The sequence below is a fragment of the Triturus cristatus genome, chromosome 12, assembly GCF_964204655.1.
Source record: "Triturus cristatus chromosome 12, aTriCri1.1, whole genome shotgun sequence".
Classification (NCBI taxonomy): domain Eukaryota; kingdom Metazoa; phylum Chordata; class Amphibia; order Caudata; family Salamandridae; genus Triturus; species Triturus cristatus.
The window spans coordinates 725,006,712-725,024,173 of NC_140595.1; the positions used below are offsets into that span (position 1 = coordinate 725,006,712).

General features: G+C 40.6%; 9 non-coding genes across 9 annotated transcripts; all 9 read left to right on the top strand.

Moving 5' to 3' along the window:
• The first annotated feature begins 751 nt into the window (after positions 1-751).
• Positions 752-823, top strand: TRNAH-GUG (transfer RNA histidin (anticodon GUG)). The gene has a single exon. It is a non-coding gene; the product is annotated as a tRNA-His (tRNA).
• A 2,586-nt stretch (positions 824-3,409) lies between these two features.
• On the top strand, positions 3,410-3,491 carry TRNAS-AGA (transfer RNA serine (anticodon AGA)). Its single transcript has one exon. It is a non-coding gene; the product is annotated as a tRNA-Ser (tRNA).
• Positions 3,492-4,775: 1,284 nt separating this feature from the next.
• TRNAH-GUG (transfer RNA histidin (anticodon GUG)) lies at positions 4,776-4,847 on the top strand. Its single transcript has one exon. It is a non-coding gene; the product is annotated as a tRNA-His (tRNA).
• A 2,588-nt stretch (positions 4,848-7,435) lies between these two features.
• Positions 7,436-7,517, top strand: TRNAS-AGA (transfer RNA serine (anticodon AGA)). The gene has a single exon. It is a non-coding gene; the product is annotated as a tRNA-Ser (tRNA).
• A 1,281-nt stretch (positions 7,518-8,798) lies between these two features.
• TRNAH-GUG (transfer RNA histidin (anticodon GUG)) lies at positions 8,799-8,870 on the top strand. The gene has a single exon. It is a non-coding gene; the product is annotated as a tRNA-His (tRNA).
• A 2,587-nt stretch (positions 8,871-11,457) lies between these two features.
• Positions 11,458-11,539, top strand: TRNAS-AGA (transfer RNA serine (anticodon AGA)). Its single transcript has one exon. It is a non-coding gene; the product is annotated as a tRNA-Ser (tRNA).
• A 1,281-nt stretch (positions 11,540-12,820) lies between these two features.
• TRNAH-GUG (transfer RNA histidin (anticodon GUG)) lies at positions 12,821-12,892 on the top strand. The gene has a single exon. It is a non-coding gene; the product is annotated as a tRNA-His (tRNA).
• Positions 12,893-15,480: 2,588 nt separating this feature from the next.
• On the top strand, positions 15,481-15,562 carry TRNAS-AGA (transfer RNA serine (anticodon AGA)). Its single transcript has one exon. It is a non-coding gene; the product is annotated as a tRNA-Ser (tRNA).
• A 1,281-nt stretch (positions 15,563-16,843) lies between these two features.
• On the top strand, positions 16,844-16,915 carry TRNAH-GUG (transfer RNA histidin (anticodon GUG)). Its single transcript has one exon. It is a non-coding gene; the product is annotated as a tRNA-His (tRNA).
• Positions 16,916-17,462: the final 547 nt, after the last annotated feature.

The window sequence follows — 17,462 nt, forward strand, 5'->3', positions numbered from 1 at the left end:
TCTCCACCTCTCATACTGCCAGTTCTCTCTTTCTCTGTGGTTGGTGGCTACTTTCCTGAGCTTCCGAAGCCACGTGGTTCCTGCCTCTTGTTGTCAGACTTGAATTGGAAAAGGAACCATATTAACAAGCCTTTACCACTCACACACGGCGGAAGTTTATACTTTAATTCAGTGAGCTAAGAAAAGCGTGTTGTGGGTCCCCTACGAGCCATGGTGCTTGCTTCATCATGATTTGGCACCAGTCATTAGCCGCAGCTCTGCTAATGAGCCACTGAGGTCAGTTTCAATATTTACTCAAAAACATAACCATGCAGCCCACCCCTCAACTGTGTATTTATCTTGCTTTTCTGCTGTTCGTGTGATTAGCTGGGAGGAGCTCACGGCGACATCCTCCCTATAAAAGTGTAGATGGATCACTCTCTAACTCTTTCTTGCTTCACATACAAATGGCTTGAAAGGTGCAGGGAAGATGCAGGTCTAATAGACAGAATAGAAGGTCTGTGCCAGGTGGGTTTCTCTGCATTGGTGTCCCATCACAGGTCCGCAAGTGTAATGTGTGATCTTTGACTCCTGGCATTTCACAAGCAGGCGGCCAGGAAACGGTTTCAGCCTATCAACCACTGAGGAGACGCAGCCTCTGAATGAGGAATGAGGAAGCAATGAATACATCCAGCCTATCACAGGAACAGCCCTGAGTGTTCCGAATTATAAATTCTCCATGTCACTGTATGTCGTTGAGCCCAAGTAGCTCGCCGTGATCGTATAGTGGTTAGTACTCTGCGTTGTGGCCGCAGCAACCTCGGTTCGAATCCGAGTCACGGCATTGTGGTTGGCAATGTCACGGCAGTTGGGTGTTAATTTTACAGAATTAGCAAATGTACCAGTGGTTTTTGTAAAATGTCTATTAAAAACAGATCCTTTCAAATATTTAAACCATCTAACAACAAATGATTTAAACTCGCATGATTATAAGCTGTAGCTATAATGTATTTACTTACATAAATTATCGTTCTTGAACCTATTGGGGGTGGAGGGGGAGCGGAGCTCACCCCCCAGGTGCAGTTGAGTGACCTGTGTTGTGGCTCTCTAGAGGGAAGGCACACATTTTGCTGTCACCCAGCCCAATCCAGACGTGTATTGGGGCCAGGTTTCAGGCAAATAGAGCAGTAAGTGCAGAGAAATGTTCACTCTCTAAAAGTGGCATTTCTAAAATAGTAAAGTTAAATTCAACCTCACCAGTAAGTAGGATTTTCAATAAATAAATAAAGCTACTCCTCTCCGATATGGAATTACCAAATAAAAAGTATAGGGGAATACACAGAGCTAACCTATGAGAGGGGTAGACCTCACAGTAGTGAAAAATGAAATAGACTGTTTGGTACTTACAGGACACGCGAACCACCAAAGTACATATCTTATTTTTTACTTACATAGCATCATGCACCTAGGACTACCTAGGGCCTACCTTAGGTATAAATTATATGTAATAAAAGGGGAGTTTAAGGCTTGGCAAGTAGGCTGGGACTCACCTGGGAGACCCCTGAGTCTAAGCCCAGAACCATAACTCTGCCAGTCGAGTACTTACCTAAAAGCCGATAACTCACTTTTCTTCCATAGGCTAACATTCAGTGGTTTCACTTGGAAATTCTTCTAAGTGGTGTGGAGTTTTGGAACTTTAAAATATTCATCTAAAATCAGCCGAACAACGAATTCTGATTTACTCACCTGTTATCAGGAGAGACCTCAGTGCTGCATCTTGGAGCTCGGTACTGACCCTGAAAAGTAATTTTAACCGTACTTACCAGTAACTCGAATTTCCTTCCATGGGATATCATTGCCTGCTTTTTGCTGAAAATTTTCTAAGTGTCGATTTTTGAAACTTACAAATATTCTTTAAAAATCGTACCAACTGTGAAAACGTAATTGTTTACCTGTTTTAGATAGATGTCCCAGTACTGAGCCTAGGAGCCCAGCACTGGATTACAAAAGTAACGAGAACGTACTTTACCCGTAACTTGAATTTTCTTCCATAGGAAACCATTGACTGTTTTTCTGTGAAATTTCTTCTAAGTGTCGATTTTGCAAACATGTAAATATTCCTTAAAAATCGCCTGTATAACTTAAACACAGTTTCTCAACTGCTTACAGGTGGTACAGTAGTGCTGGATCTAGGATCCAACACTGACCTAGAAAAAGTAACCATAACCCCACTTACCTGCTAAGTGAATTTCCTTCCATAGGATAACATTGGTAATTTGATCAGCAAAAGTTTCTAAGTGTCAACTTTTAAAATAGCAAAATATTGCTTAAAAATCACAACAGTAACTAAAACGAATTTACTCACTTGTTTCCAAGAACTGTCCCAGGACTGAATCTAGGATCCAGACCTGGATTTAGAAAAGTAATCCTGAAAGTAATTAATTGCATATAACTTAAAATTCCCATTGAGCTCAATGTATTATTGTTATTCAAATTGTGTTGCCTATTGCAATAAACTGTAACTATGACCTGCAAAAGTCAATTGCCTATTGCAAAGTATTTAACTAAAGCATCTCATTCTGAGAAAGTATATTTTGATACCTATTGTTGGTTCTAAAATAAAACAACAATATCTTTTGTATGCAAACCAATGGCCTAGAGTTCAGTTCTTGAGTGTGTGAGACCATTTGCTGACTGAGTGTGTACAACAAATGTTTTACACTGTACTCTGATACTGCCTTACTGCTCGGCAAGCTACCACTTTAGAGAGTAAGGTTATATCTAACTTTAGCCTCTGCCAAACCTCTGGGGACTGGGGACTCTGTGCACACTGTACCTATTTGGGAACAGTATATACAGAGCCACTTTCTCACAGTAGTGATAAAGTGATTAGAGTCCTAAGGCCAACATAAAGATACAGCAAAACGTGAGGTGAAAAGCAAAAAGGTTGCTGGTAGGCCACCTTAAGGATGCCAGGTCTAACAAAAACTGAACTAAGGATAACATGAGTAAAACATCAGGTTTCTCTACTGCATTTGGTGAGACAAGTGGGCCTTCTTTTATCTTCCATTCAAGCAATCTTTGACAGACCCCTTTATTATAGAGCTTTTCAAGGATTAAAGATAAGGCACTTACAAGGAGTCCCAAATACTCAGAGATGGTTGACTTCTGTAATATGGGTCGTAGACTAAAAGCAGCGCAAAAACAGAGTGCAACAGGGTCCAAAAAATTGAGTGCCACAAGAGAGTTTGAATGCAAGCGTATCCTTTTACAGATCCAGAGATATACTCATCCAATTTTTGTTTTTAGGACAGAACGTGCATGATGAAAAAAACATTGTTTTTAAAAAGCGCATTGCAGAATATCAGTACTTTGATGTGGGAAAACTTCAAAACTTTCAAACAAAATATTTGTAGGCTGCTTACAGCAAGTTGTTGTGGCCGAGTGGTTAAGGCGATGGACTAGAAATCCATTGGGGTATCCCCGCGCAAGTTCGAATCCTGCCAACAACGAGAATCTTTTTATTATCGGCTACAATTTCAGAAGTTAACCTTTAGTATTTCTTCCATTTCAGTTTTATAAATAGGTGGCTTATTTTTGTGTCACTATTGCCTCTCCACATATTTGTTATCGCTACCTCTTTCATGTCTTTGCTACACCTCATTCCTACTTTAGCACTGGTGTAAACGCTTCAAATTATTATACCGTTGCTCTCTCATTCATACCTGCGCATACACTTGAAAGTTACTTTACCAATAAAAGACGCAAAGAGAGAAATAGAACAAAAGTGCTGGCTGGATTGGCAAACACACTTCATAAAACTGCATTTTCTTTTTTATTCTCCCCCTTGTTACATGCTTAACCTCCCCATGTGTAATTTCTCTTAACCTGCTGTCCCAGGAAGAGAATTTCATCTAAAGGCTCTTTCTCTGTTTTTTTTTTCCCTAGTCTGTCTTTCCCATTTCTTAGCTGTGTAACTGTTCCTTTACGCGCTCTATTTAAATGCCATCAATCTCATTTGAGCTCCTTGCTCCCGCTTCTGTTTTCTCCACCTCTCATACTGCCAGTTCTCTCTTTCTCTGTGGTTGGTGGCTACTTTCCTGAGCTTCCGAAGCCACGTGGTTCCTGCCTCTTGTTGTCAGACTTGAATTGGAAAAGGAACCATATTAACAAGCCTTTACCACTCACACACGGCGGAAGTTTATACTTTAATTCAGTGAGCTAAGAAAAGCGTGTTGTGGGTCCCCTACGAGCCATGGTGCTTGCTTCATCATGATTTGGCACCAGTCATTAGCCGCAGCTCTGCTAATGAGCCACTGAGGTCAGTTTCAATATTTACTCAAAAACATAACCATGCAGCCCACCCCTCAACTGTGTATTTATCTTGCTTTTCTGCTGTTCGTGTGATTAGCTGGGAGGAGCTCACGGCGACATCCTCCCTATAAAAGTGTAGATGGATCACTCTCTAACTCTTTCTTGCTTCACATACAAATGGCTTGAAAGGTGCAGGGAAGATGCAGGTCTAATAGACAGAATAGAAGGTCTGTGCCAGGTGGGTTTCTCTGCATTGTTGTTCCATCACAGGTCCGCAAGTGTAATGTGTGATCTTTGACTCCTGGCATTTCACAAGCAGGCGGCCAGGAAACGGTTTCAGCCTATCAACCACTGAGGAGACGCAGCCTCTGAATGAGGAATGAGGAAGCAATGAATACATCCAGCCTATCACAGGAACAGCCCTGAGTGTTCCGAATTATAAATTCTCCATGTCACTGTATGTCGTTGAGCCCAAGTAGCTCGCCGTGATCGTATAGTGGTTAGTACTCTGCGTTGTGGCTGCAGCAACCTCGGTTCGAATCCGAGTCACGGCATTGTGGTTGGCAATGTCACGGCAGTTGGGTGTTAAATTAACAGAATTAGCAAATGTACCAGTGGTTTTAGTAAAATGTCTATTAAAAACAGATCCTTTCAAATATTTAAACCATCTAACAACAAATGATTTAAACTCGCATGATTATAAGCTGTAGCTATAATGTATTTACTTATATAAATTATCGGTCTTGAACCTATTGGGGGTGGAGGGGGACCGGAGCTCACCCCCCAGGTGCAGTTGCGTGACCTGTGTTGTGGCTCTCTAGAGGGAAGGCACACATTTTGCTGTCACCCAGCCCAATCCAGACGTGTATTGGGGCCAGGTTTCAGGCAAATAGAGCAGTAAGTGCAGAGAAATGTTCACTCTCTAAAAGTGGCATTTCTAAAATAGTAAAGTTAAATCCAACCTCACCAGTAAGTAGGATTTTCAATAAATAAATAAAGCTACTCCTCTCCGATATGGAATTACCAAATAAAAAGTATAGGGGAATACACAGAGCTAACCTATGAGAGGGGTAGACCTCACAGTAGTGAAAAATGAAATAGACTGTTTGGTACTTACATGACACGCGAACCACCAAAGTACATATCTTATTTTTTACTTACATAGCATCATGCACCTAGGACTACCTAGGGCCTATCTTAGGTGTAAATTATATGTAATAAAAGGGGAGTTTAAGGCTTGGCATGTAGGCTGGGACTCCCCTGGGAGACCCCTGAGTCTATGCCCAGAACCATAACTCTGCCAGTCGAGTACTTACCTAAAAGCCGATAACTCACTTTTCTTCCATAGGCTAACATTGAGTGGTTTCACTTGGAAATTCTTCTAAGTGGTGTGGAGTTTTGGAACTTTAAAATATTCATCTAAAATCAGCCGAACAACGAATTCTGATTTACTCACCTGTTATCAGGAGAGACCTCAGTGCTGCATCTTGGAGCTCGGTACTGACCCTGAAAAGTAATTTTAACCGTACTTACCAGTAACTCGAATTTCCTTCCATGGGATATCATTGCCTGCTTTTTGCTGAAAATTTTCTAAGTGTCGATTTTTGAAACTTACAAATATTCTTTAAAAATCGTACCAACTGTGAAAACGTAATTGTTTACCTGTTTTAGATAGATGTCCCAGTACTGAGCCTAGGAGCCCAGCACTGGATTACAAAAGTAACGAGAACGTACTTTACCTGTAACTTGAATTTTCTTCCATAGGAAACCATTGACTGTTTTTCTGTGAAATTTCTTCTAAGTGTCGATTTTGCAAACATGTAAATATTCCTTAAAAATCGCCTGTATAACTTAAACGCAGTTTCTCAACTGCTTACAGGTGGTACAGTAGTGCTGGATCTAGGATCCAACACTGACCTAGAAAAAGTAACCATAACCCCACTTACCTGCTAAGTGAATTTCCTTCCATAGGATAACATTGGTAATTTGATCAGCAAAAGTTTCTAAGTGTCAACTTTTAAAATAGCAAAATATTGCTTAAAAATCACAACAGTAACTAAAACAAATTTACTCACTTGTTTCCAAGAACTGTCCCAGGACTGAATCTAGGATCCAGTCCTGGATTTAGAAAAGTAATCCTGAAAGTAATTAATTGCATATAACTTAAAATTCCCATTGAGCTCAATGTATTATTGTGATTCAAATTGTGTTGCCTATTGCAATAAACTGTAACTATTACCTGCAAAAGTCAATTGCCTATTGCAAAGTATTTAACTAAAGCATCTCATTCTGAGAAAGTATATTTTGATACCTAATGTTGGTTCTAAAATAAAACAACAATATCTTTTGTATGCAAACCAATGGCCTAGAGTTCAGTTCTTGAGTGTGTGAGACCATTTGCTGACTGAGTGTGTACAACAAATGTTTTACACTGCACTCTGATACTGCCTTACTGCTCGGCAAGCTACCACTTTAGAGAGTAAGGTTATATCTAACTTTAGCCTCTGCCAAACCTCTGGGGACTGGGGACTCTGTGCACACTGTACCTTTTTTGGAACAGTATATACAGAGCCACTTTCTCACAGTAGTGATAACGTGATTAGAGTCCTAAGGCCAACATAAAGATACAGCAAAACGTGAGGTGAAAAGCAAAAAGGTTGCTGGTAAGCCACCTTAAGGATGCCAGGTCTAACAAAAACTGAACTAAGGATAACATGAGTAAAACATCAGGTTTCTCTACTGCATTTGGTGAGACAAGTGGGCCTTCTTTTATCTTCCATTCAAGCAATCTTTGACAGACCCCTTTATTATAGAGCTTTTCAAGGATTAAAGATAAGGCACTTACAAAGGAGTCCCAAATACTCAGAGATGGTTGACTTCTGTAATATGGGTCGTAGACTAAAAGCAGCGCAAAAACAGAGTGCAACAGGGTCCAAAAAACTTGAGTGCCACAAGAGAGTTTGAATGCAAGCGTATCCTTTTACAGATCCAGAGATATACTCATCCAATTTTTGTTTTAAGGACAGAACGTGCATGATGAAAAAAACATTGTTTTTAAAAAGCGCATTGCAGAATATCAGTACTTTGATGTGGGAAAACTTCAAAACTTTCAAACAAAATATTTGTAGGCAGTTTACAGCAAGTTGTTGTGGCCGAGTGGTTAAGGCGATGGACTAGAAATCTATTGGGGTATCCCCGCGCAGGTGCGAATCCTGCCAACAACGAGAATCTTTTTATTATCGGCTACAATCTCAGAAGTTAACCTTTAGTATTTCTTCCATTTCAGTTTTATAAATAGGTGGCTTATTTTTGTGTCACTATTGCCTCTCCACATATTTGTTATCGCTACCTCTTTCATGTCTTTGCTACACCTCATTCCTACTTTAGCACTGGTGTAAACGCTTCAAATTATTATACCGTTGCTCTCTCATTCATACCTGCGCATACACTTGAAAGTTACTTTACCAATAAAAGACGCAAAGAGAGAAATAGAACAAAAGTGCTGGCTGGATTGGCAAACACACTTCATAAAACTGCATTTTCTTTTTTATTCTCCCCCTTGTTACATGCTTAACCTCCCCATGTGTAATTTCTCTTAACCTGCTGTCCCAGGAAGAGAATTTCATCTAAAGGCTCCTTCTGTGTTTTTTTCCCTAGTCTGTCTTTCCCATTTCTTAGCTGTGTAACTGTTCCTTTACGCGCTCTATTTAAACGCCATCAATCTCATTTGAGCTCCTTGCTCCCGCTTCTGTTTTCTCCACCTCTCATACTGCCAGTTCTCTCTTTCTCTGTGGTTGGTGGCTACTTTCCTGAGCTTCCGAAGCCAGGTGGTTCCTGCCTCTTGTTGTCAGACTTGAATTGGAAAAGGAACCATATTAACAAGCCTTTACCACTCACACACGGCGGAGGTTTATACTTTAATTCAGTGAGCTAAGAAAAGCGTGTTGTGGGTCCCCTATGAGCCATGGTGCTTGCTTCATCATGATTTGGCACCAGTCATTAGCCGCAGCTCTGCTAATGAGCCACTGAGGTCAGTTTCAATATTTACTCAAAAACATAACCATGCAGCCCACCCCTCAACTGTGTATTTATCTTGCTTTTCTGCTGTTCGTGTGATTAGCTGGGAGGAGCTCACAGCGACATCCTCCCTATAAAAGTGTAGATGGATCACTCTCTAACTCTTTCTTGCTTCACATACAAATGGCTTGAAAGGTGCAGGGAAGATGCAGGTCTAATAGACAGAATAGAAGGTCTGTGCCAGGTGGGTTTCTCTGCATTGTTGTTCCATCACAGGTCCGCAAGTGTAATGTGTGATCTTTGACTCCTGGCATTTCACAAGCAGGCGGCCAGGAAACGGTTTCAGCCTATCAACCACTGAGGAGACGCAGCCTCTGAATGAGGAATGAGGAAGCAATGAATACATCCAGCCTATCACAGGAACAGCCCTGAGTGTTCCGAATTATAAATTCTCCATGTCACTGTATGTCGTTGAGCCCAAGTAGCTCGCCGTGATCGTATAGTGGTTAGTACTCTGCGTTGTGGCCGCAGCAACCTCGGTTCGAATCCGAGTCACGGCATTGTGGTTGGCAATGTCACGGCAGTTGGGTGTTAATTTCACAGAATTAGCAAATGTACCAGTGGTTTTTGTAAAATGTCTATTAAAAACAGATCCTTTCAAATATTTAAACCATCTAACAACAAATGATTTAAACTCGCATGATTATAAACTGTAGCTATAATGTATTTACTTACATAAATTATCGGTCTTGAACCTATTGGGGGTGGAGGGGGAGCGGAGCTCACCCCCCAGGTGCAGTTGAGTGACCTGTGTTGTGGCTCTCTAGACGGAAGGCACACATTTTGCTGTCACCCAGCCCAATCCAGACGCGTATTGGGGCCAGGTTTCAGGCAAATAGAGCAGTAAGTGCAGAGAAATGTTCACTCTCTAAAAGTGGCATTTCTAAAATAGTAAAGTTAAATTCAACCTCACCAGTAAGTAGGATTTTCAATAAATAAATAAAGCTACTCCTCTCCGATATGGAATTACCAAATAAAAAGTATAGGGGAATACACAGAGCTAACCTATGAGAGGGGTAGACCTCACAGTAGTGAAAAATGAAATAGACTGTTTGGTACTTACAGGACACGCGAACCACCAAAGTACATATCTTATTTTTTACTTACATAGCATCATGCACCGAGGACTACCTAGGGCCTACCTTAGGTATAAATTATATGTAATAAAAGGGGAGTTTAAGGCTTGGCAAGTAGGCTGGGACTCACCTGGGAGACCCCTGAGTCTAAGCCCAGAACCATAACTCTGCCAGTCGAGTACTTACCTAAAAGCCGATAACTCACTTTTCTTCCATAGGCTAACATTCAGTGATTTCACTTGGAAATTCTTCTAAGTGGTGTGGAGTTTTGGAACTTTAAAATATTCATCTCAAATCAGCCGAACAACGAATTCTGATTTACTCACCTGTTATCAGGAGAGACCTCAGTGCTGCATCTTGGAGCTCGGTACTGACCCTGAAAAGTAATTTTAACCGTACTTACCAGTAACTCGAATTTCCTTCCATGGGATATCATTGCCTGCTTTTTGCTGAAAATTTTCTAAGTGTCGATTTTTGAAACTTACAAATATTCTTTAAAAATCGTACCAACTGTGAAAACGTAATTGTTTACCTGTTTTAGATAGATGTCCCAGTACTGAGCCTAGGAGCCCAGCACTGGATTACAAAAGTAACGAGAACGTACTTTACCCGTAACTTGAATTTTCTTCCATAGGAAACCATTGACTGTTTTTCTGTGAAATTTCTTCTAAGTGTCGATTTTGCAAACATGTAAATATTCCTTAAAAATCGCCTGTATAACTTAAACACAGTTTCTCAACTGCTTACAGGTGGTACAGTAGTGCTGGATCTAGGATCCAACACTGACCTAGAAAAAGTAACCATACCCCACTTACCTGCTAAGTGAATTTCCTTCCATAGGATAACATTGGTAATTTGATCAGCAAAAGTTTCTAAGTGTCAACTTTTAAAATAGCAAAATATTGCTTAAAAATCACAACAGTAACTAAAACAAATTTACTCACTTGTTTCCAAGAACTGTCCCAGGACTGAATCTAGGATCCAGTCCTGGATTTAGAAAAGTAATCCTGAAAGTAATTAATTGCATATAACTTAAAATTCCCATTGAGCTCAATGTATTATTGTGATTCAAATTGTGTTGCCTATTGCAATAAACTGTAACTATTACCTGCAAAAGTCAATTGCCTATTGCAAAGTATTTAACTAAAGCATCTCATTCTGAGAAAGTATATTTTGATACCTATTGTTGGTTCTAAAATAAAACAACAATATCTTTTGTATGCAAACCAATGGCCTAGAGTTCAGTTCTTGAGTGTGTGAGACCATTTGCTGACTGAGTGTGTACAACAAATGTTTTACACTGCACTCTGATACTGCCTTACTGCTCGGCAAGCTACCACTTTAGAGAGTAAGGTTATATCTAACTTTAGCCTCTGCCAAACCTCTGGGGACTGGGGACTCTGTGCACACTGTACCTATTTGGGAACAGTATATACAGAGCCACTTTCTCACAGTAGTGATAACGTGATTAGAGTCCTAAGGCCAACATAAAGATACAGCAAAACGTGAGGTGAAAAGCAAAAAGGTTGCTGGTAAGCCACCTTAAGGATGCCAGGTCTAACAAAAACTGAACTAAGGATAACATGAGTAAAACATCAGGTTTCTCTACTGCATTTGGTGAGACAAGTGGGCCTTCTTTTATCTTCCATTCAAGCAATCTTTGACAGACCCCTTTATTATAGAGCTTTTCAAGGATTAAAGATAAGGCACTTACAAAGGAGTCCCAAATACTCAGAGATGGTTGACTTCTGTAATATGGGTCGTAGACTAAAAGCAGCGCAAAAACAGAGTGCAACAGGGTCCAAAAAACTTGAGTGCCACAAGAGAGTTTGAATGCAAGCGTATCCTTTTACAGATCCAGAGATATACTCATCCAATTTTTGTTTTTAGGACAGAACGTGCATGATGAAAAAAACATTGTTTTTAAAAAGCGCATTGCAGAATATCAGTACTTTGATGTGGGAAAACTTCAAAACTTTCAAACAAAATATTTGTAGGCAGTTTACAGCAAGTTGTTGTGGCCGAGTGGTTAAGGCGATGGACTAGAAATCCATTGGGGTATCCCCGCGCAGGTTCGAATCCTGCCAACAACGAGAATCTTTTTATTATCGGCTACAATTTCAGAAGTTAACCTTTAGTATTTCTTCCATTTCAGTTTTATAAATAGGTGGCTTATTTTTGTGTCACTATTGCCTCTCCACATATTTGTTATCGCTACCTCTTTCATGTCTTTGCTACACCTCATTCCTACTTTAGCACGGGTGTAAACGCTTCAAATTATTATACCGTTGCTCTCTCATTCATACCTGCGCATACACTTGAAAGTTACTTTACCAATAAAAGACGCAAAGAGAGAAATAGAACAAAAGTGCTGGCTGGATTGGCAAACACACTTCATAAAACTGCATTTTCTTTTTTATTCTCCCCCTTGTTACATGCTTAACCTCCCCATGTGTAATTTCTCTTAACCTGCTGTCCCAGGAAGAGAATTTCATCTAAAGGCTCTTTCTGTGTTTTTTTCCCTAGTCTGTCTTTCCCATTTCTTAGCTGTGTAACTGTTCCTTTACGCGCTCTATTTAAACGCCATCAATCTCATTTGAGCTCCTTGCTCCCGCTTCTGTTTTCTCCACCTCTCATACTGCCAGTTCTCTCTTTCTCTGTGGTTGGTGGCTACTTTCCTGAGCTTCCGAAGCCACGTGGTTCCTGCCTCTTGTTGTCAGACTTGAATTGGAAAAGGAACCATATTAACAAGCCTTTACCATTCACACACGGCGGAAGTTTATACTTTAATTCAGTGAGCTAAGAAAAGCGTGTTGTGGGTCCCCTACGAGCCATGGTGCTTGCTTCATCATGATTTGGCACCAGTCATTAGCCGCAGCTCTGCTAATGAGCCACTGAGGTCAGTTTCAATATTTACTCAAAAACATAACCATGCAGCCCACCCCTCAACTGTGTATTTATCTTGCTTTTCTGCTGTTCGTGTGATTAGCTGGGAGGAGCTCACGGCGACATCCTCCCTATAAAAGAATAGATGGATCACTCTCTAACTCTTTCTTGCTTCACATACAAATGGCTTGAAAGGTGCAGGGAAGATGCAGGTCTAATAGACAGAATAGAAGGTCTGTGCCAGGTGGGTTTCTCTGCATTGTTGTTCCATCACAGGTCCGCAAGTGTAATGTGTGATCTTTGACTCCTGGCATTTCACAAGCAAGCGGCCAGGAAACGGTTTCAGCCTATCAACCACTGAGGAGACGCAGCCTCTGAATGAGGAATGAGGAAGCAATGAATACATCCAGCCTATCACAGGAACAGCCCTGAGTGTTCCGAATTATAAATTCTCCATGTCACTGTATGTCGTTGAGCCCAAGTAGCTCGCCGTGATCGTATAGTGGTTAGTACTCTGCGTTGTGGCCGCAGCAACCTCGGTTCGAATCCGAGTCACGGCATTGTGGTTGGCAATGTCACGGCAGTTGGGTGTTAATTTTACAGAATTAGCAAATGTACCAGTGGTTTTTGTAAAATGTCTATTAAAAACAGATCCTTTCAAATATTTAAACCATCTAACAACAAATGATTTAAACTCGCATGATTATAAGCTGTAGCTATAATGTATTTACTTACATAAATTATCGTTCTTGAACCTATTGGGGGTGGAGGGGGAGCGGAGCTCACCCCCCAGGTGCAGTTGAGTGACCTGTGTTGTGGCTCTCTAGAGGGAAGGCACAAATTTTGCTGTCACCCAGCCCAATCCAGACGTGTATTGGGGCCAGGTTTCAGGCAAATAGAGCAGTAAGTGCAGAGAAATGTTCACTCTCTAAAAGTGGCATTTCTAAAATAGTAAAGTTAAATCCAACCTCACCAGTAAGTAGGATTTTCAATAAATAAATAAAGCTACTCCTCTCCGATATGGAATTACCAAATAAAAAGTATAGGGGAATACACAGAGCTAACCTATGAGAGGGGTAGACCTCACAGTAGTGAAAAATGAAATAGACTGTTTGGTACTTACAGGACACGCGAACCACCAAAGTACATATCTTATTTTTTACTTACATAGCATCATGCACCTAGGACTACCTAGGGCCTATCTTAGGTGTAAATTATATGTAATAAAAGGGGAGTTTAAGGCTTGGCATGTAGGCTGGGACTCCCCTGGGAGACCCCTGAGTCTATGCCCAGAACCATAACTCTGCCAGTCGAGTACTTACCTAAAAGCCGATAACTCACTTTTCTTCCATAGGCTAACATTGAGTGGTTTCACTTGGAAATTCTTCTAAGTGGTGTGGAGTTTTGGAACTTTAAAATATTCATCTAAAATCAGCCGAACAACGAATTCTGATTTACTCACCTGTTATCAGGAGAGACCTCAGTGCTGCATCTTGGAGCTCGGTACTGACCCTGAAAAGTAATTTTAACCGTACTTACCAGTAACTCGAATTTCCTTCCATGGGATATCATTGCCTGCTTTTTGCTGAAAATTTTCTAAGTGTCGATTTTTGAAACTTACAAATATTCTTTAAAAATCGTACCAACTGTGAAAACGTAATTGTTTACCTGTTTTAGATAGATGTCCCAGTACTGAGCCTAGGAGCCCAGCACTGGATTACAAAAGTAACGAGAACGTACTTTACCCGTAACTTGAATTTTCTTCCATAGGAAACCATTGACTGTTTTTCTGTGAAATTTCTTCTAAGTGTCGATTTTGCAAACATGTAAATATTCCTTAAAAATCGCCTGTATAACTTAAACGCAGTTTCTCAACTGCTTACAGGTGGTACAGTAGTGCTGGATCTAGGATCCAACACTGACCTAGAAAAAGTAACCATAACCCCACTTACCTGCTAAGTGAATTTCCTTCCATAGGATAACATTGGTAATTTGATCAGCAAAAGTTTCTAAGTGTCAACTTTTAAAATAGCAAAATATTGCTTAAAAATCACAACAGTAACTAAAACAAATTTACTCACTTGTTTCCAAGAACTGTCCCAGGACTGAATCTAGGATCCAGTCCTGGATTTAGAAAAGTAATCCTGAAAGTAATTAATTGCATATAACTTAAAATTCCCATTGAGCTCAATGTATTATTGTGATTCAAATTGTGTTGCCTATTGCAATAAACTGTAACTATTACCTGCAAAAGTCAATTGACTATTGCAAAGTATTTAACTAAAGCATCTCATTCTGAGAAAGTATATTTTGATACCTAATGTTGGTTCTAAAATAAAACAACAATATCTTTTGTATGCAAACCAATGGCCTAGAGTTCAGTTCTTGAGTGTGTGAGACCATTTGCTGACTGAGTGTGTACAACAAATGTTTTACACTGCACTCTGATACTGCCTTACTGCTCGGCAAGCTACCACTTTAGAGAGTAAGGTTATATCTAACTTTAGCCTCTGCCAAACCTCTGGGGACTGGGGACTCTGTGCACACTGTACCTTTTTTGGAACAGTATATACAGAGCCACTTTCTCACAGTAGTGATAACGTGATTAGAGTCCTAAGGCCAACATAAAGATACAGCAAAACGTGAGGTGAAAAGCAAAAAGGTTGCTGGTAAGCCACCTTAAGGATGCCAGGTCTAACAAAAACTGAACTAAGGATAACATGAGTAAAACATCAGGTTTCTCTACTGCATTTGGTGAGACAAGTGGGCCTTCTTTTATCTTCCATTCAAGCAATCTTTGACAGACCCCTTTATTATAGAGCTTTTCAAGGATTAAAGATAAGGCACTTACAAAGGAGTCCCAAATACTCAGAGATGGTTGACTTCTGTAATATGGGTCGTAGACTAAAAGCAGCGCAAAAACAGAGTGCAACAGGGTCCAAAAAACTTGAGTGCCACAAGAGAGTTTGAATGCAAGCGTATCCTTTTACAGATCCAGAGATATACTCATCCAATTTTTGTTTTAAGGACAGAACGTGCATGATGAAAAAAACATTGTTTTTAAAAAGCGCATTGCAGAATATCAGTACTTTGATGTGGGAAAACTTCAAAACTTTCAAACAAAATATTTGTAGGCAGTTTACAGCAAGTTGTTGTGGCCGAGTGGTTAAGGCGATGGACTAGAAATCCATTGGGGTATCCCCGCGCAGGTGCGAATCCTGCCAACAACGAGAATCTTTTTATTATCGGCTACAATCTCAGAAGTTAACCTTTAGTATTTCTTCCATTTCAGTTTTATAAATAGGTGGCTTATTTTTGTGTCACTATTGCCTCTCCACATATTTGTTATCGCTACCTCTTTCATGTCTTTGCTACACCTCATTCCTACTTTAGCACTGGTGTAAACGCTTCAAATTATTATACCGTTGCTCTCTCATTCATACCTGCGCATACACTTGAAAGTTACTTTACCAATAAAAGACGCAAAGAGAGAAATAGAACAAAAGTGCTGGCTGGATTGGCAAACACACTTCATAAAACTGCATTTTCTTTTTTATTCTCCCCCTTGTTACATGCTTAACCTCCCCATGTGTAATTTCTCTTAACCTGCTGTCCCAGGAAGAGAATTTCATCTAAAGGCTCCTTCTGTGTTTTTTTCCCTAGTCTGTCTTTCCCATTTCTTAGCTGTGTAACTGTTCCTTTACGCGCTCTATTTAAACGCCATCAATCTCATTTGAGCTCCTTGCTCCCGCTTCTGTTTTCTCCACCTCTCATACTGCCAGTTCTCTCTTTCTCTGTGGTTGGTGGCTACTTTCCTGAGCTTCCGAAGCCAGGTGGTTCCTGCCTCTTGTTGTCAGACTTGAATTGGAAAAGGAACCATATTAACAAGCCTTTACCACTCACACACGGCGGAGGTTTATACTTTAATTCAGTGAGCTAAGAAAAGCGTGTTGTGGGTCCCCTATGAGCCATGGTGCTTGCTTCATCATGATTTGGCACCAGTCATTAGCCGCAGCTCTGCTAATGAGCCACTGAGGTCAGTTTCAATATTTACTCAAAAACATAACCATGCAGCCCACCCCTCAACTGTGTATTTATCTTGCTTTTCTGCTGTTCGTGTGATTAGCTGGGAGGAGCTCACGGCGACATCCTCCCTATAAAAGTGTAGATGGATCACTCTCTAACTCTTTCTTGCTTCACATACAAATGGCTTGAAAGGTGCAGGGAAGATGCAGGTCTAATAGACAGAATAGAAGGTCTGTGCCAGGTGGGTTTCTCTGCATTGTTGTTCCATCACAGGTCCGCAAGTGTAATGTGTGATCTTTGACTCCTGGCATTTCACAAGCAGGCGGCCAGGAAACGGTTTCAGCCTATCAACCACTGAGGAGACGCAGCCTCTGAATGAGGAATGAGGAAGCAATGAATACATCCAGCCTATCACAGGAACAGCCCTGAGTGTTCCGAATTATAAATTCTCCATGTCACTGTATGTCGTTGAGCCCAAGTAGCTCGCCGTGATCGTATAGTGGTTAGTACTCTGCGTTGTGGCCGCAGCAACCTCGGTTCGAATCCGAGTCACGGCATTGTGGTTGGCAATGTCACGGCAGTTGGGTGTTAATTTCACAGAATTAGCAAATGTACCAGTGGTTTTTGTAAAATGTCTATTAAAAACAGATCCTTTCAAATATTTAAACCATCTAACAACAAATGATTTAAACTCGCATGATTATAAACTGTAGCTATAATGTATTTACTTACATAAATTATCGGTCTTGAACCTATTGGGGGTGGAGGGGGAGCGGAGCTCACCCCCCAGGTGCAGTTGAGTGACCTGTGTTGTGGCTCTCTAGACGGAAGGCACACATTTTGCTGTCACCCAGCCCAATCCAGACGCGTATTGGGGCCAGGTTTCAGGCAAATAGAGCAGTAAGTGCAGAGAAATGTTCACTCTCTAAAAGTGGCATTTCTAAAATAGTAAAGTTAAATTCAACCTCACCAGTAAGTAGGATTTTCAATAAATAAATAAAGCTACTCCTCTCCGATATGGAATTACCAAATAAAAAGTATAGGGGAATACACAGAGCTAACCTATGAGAGGGGTAGACCTCACAGTAGTGAAAAATGAAATAG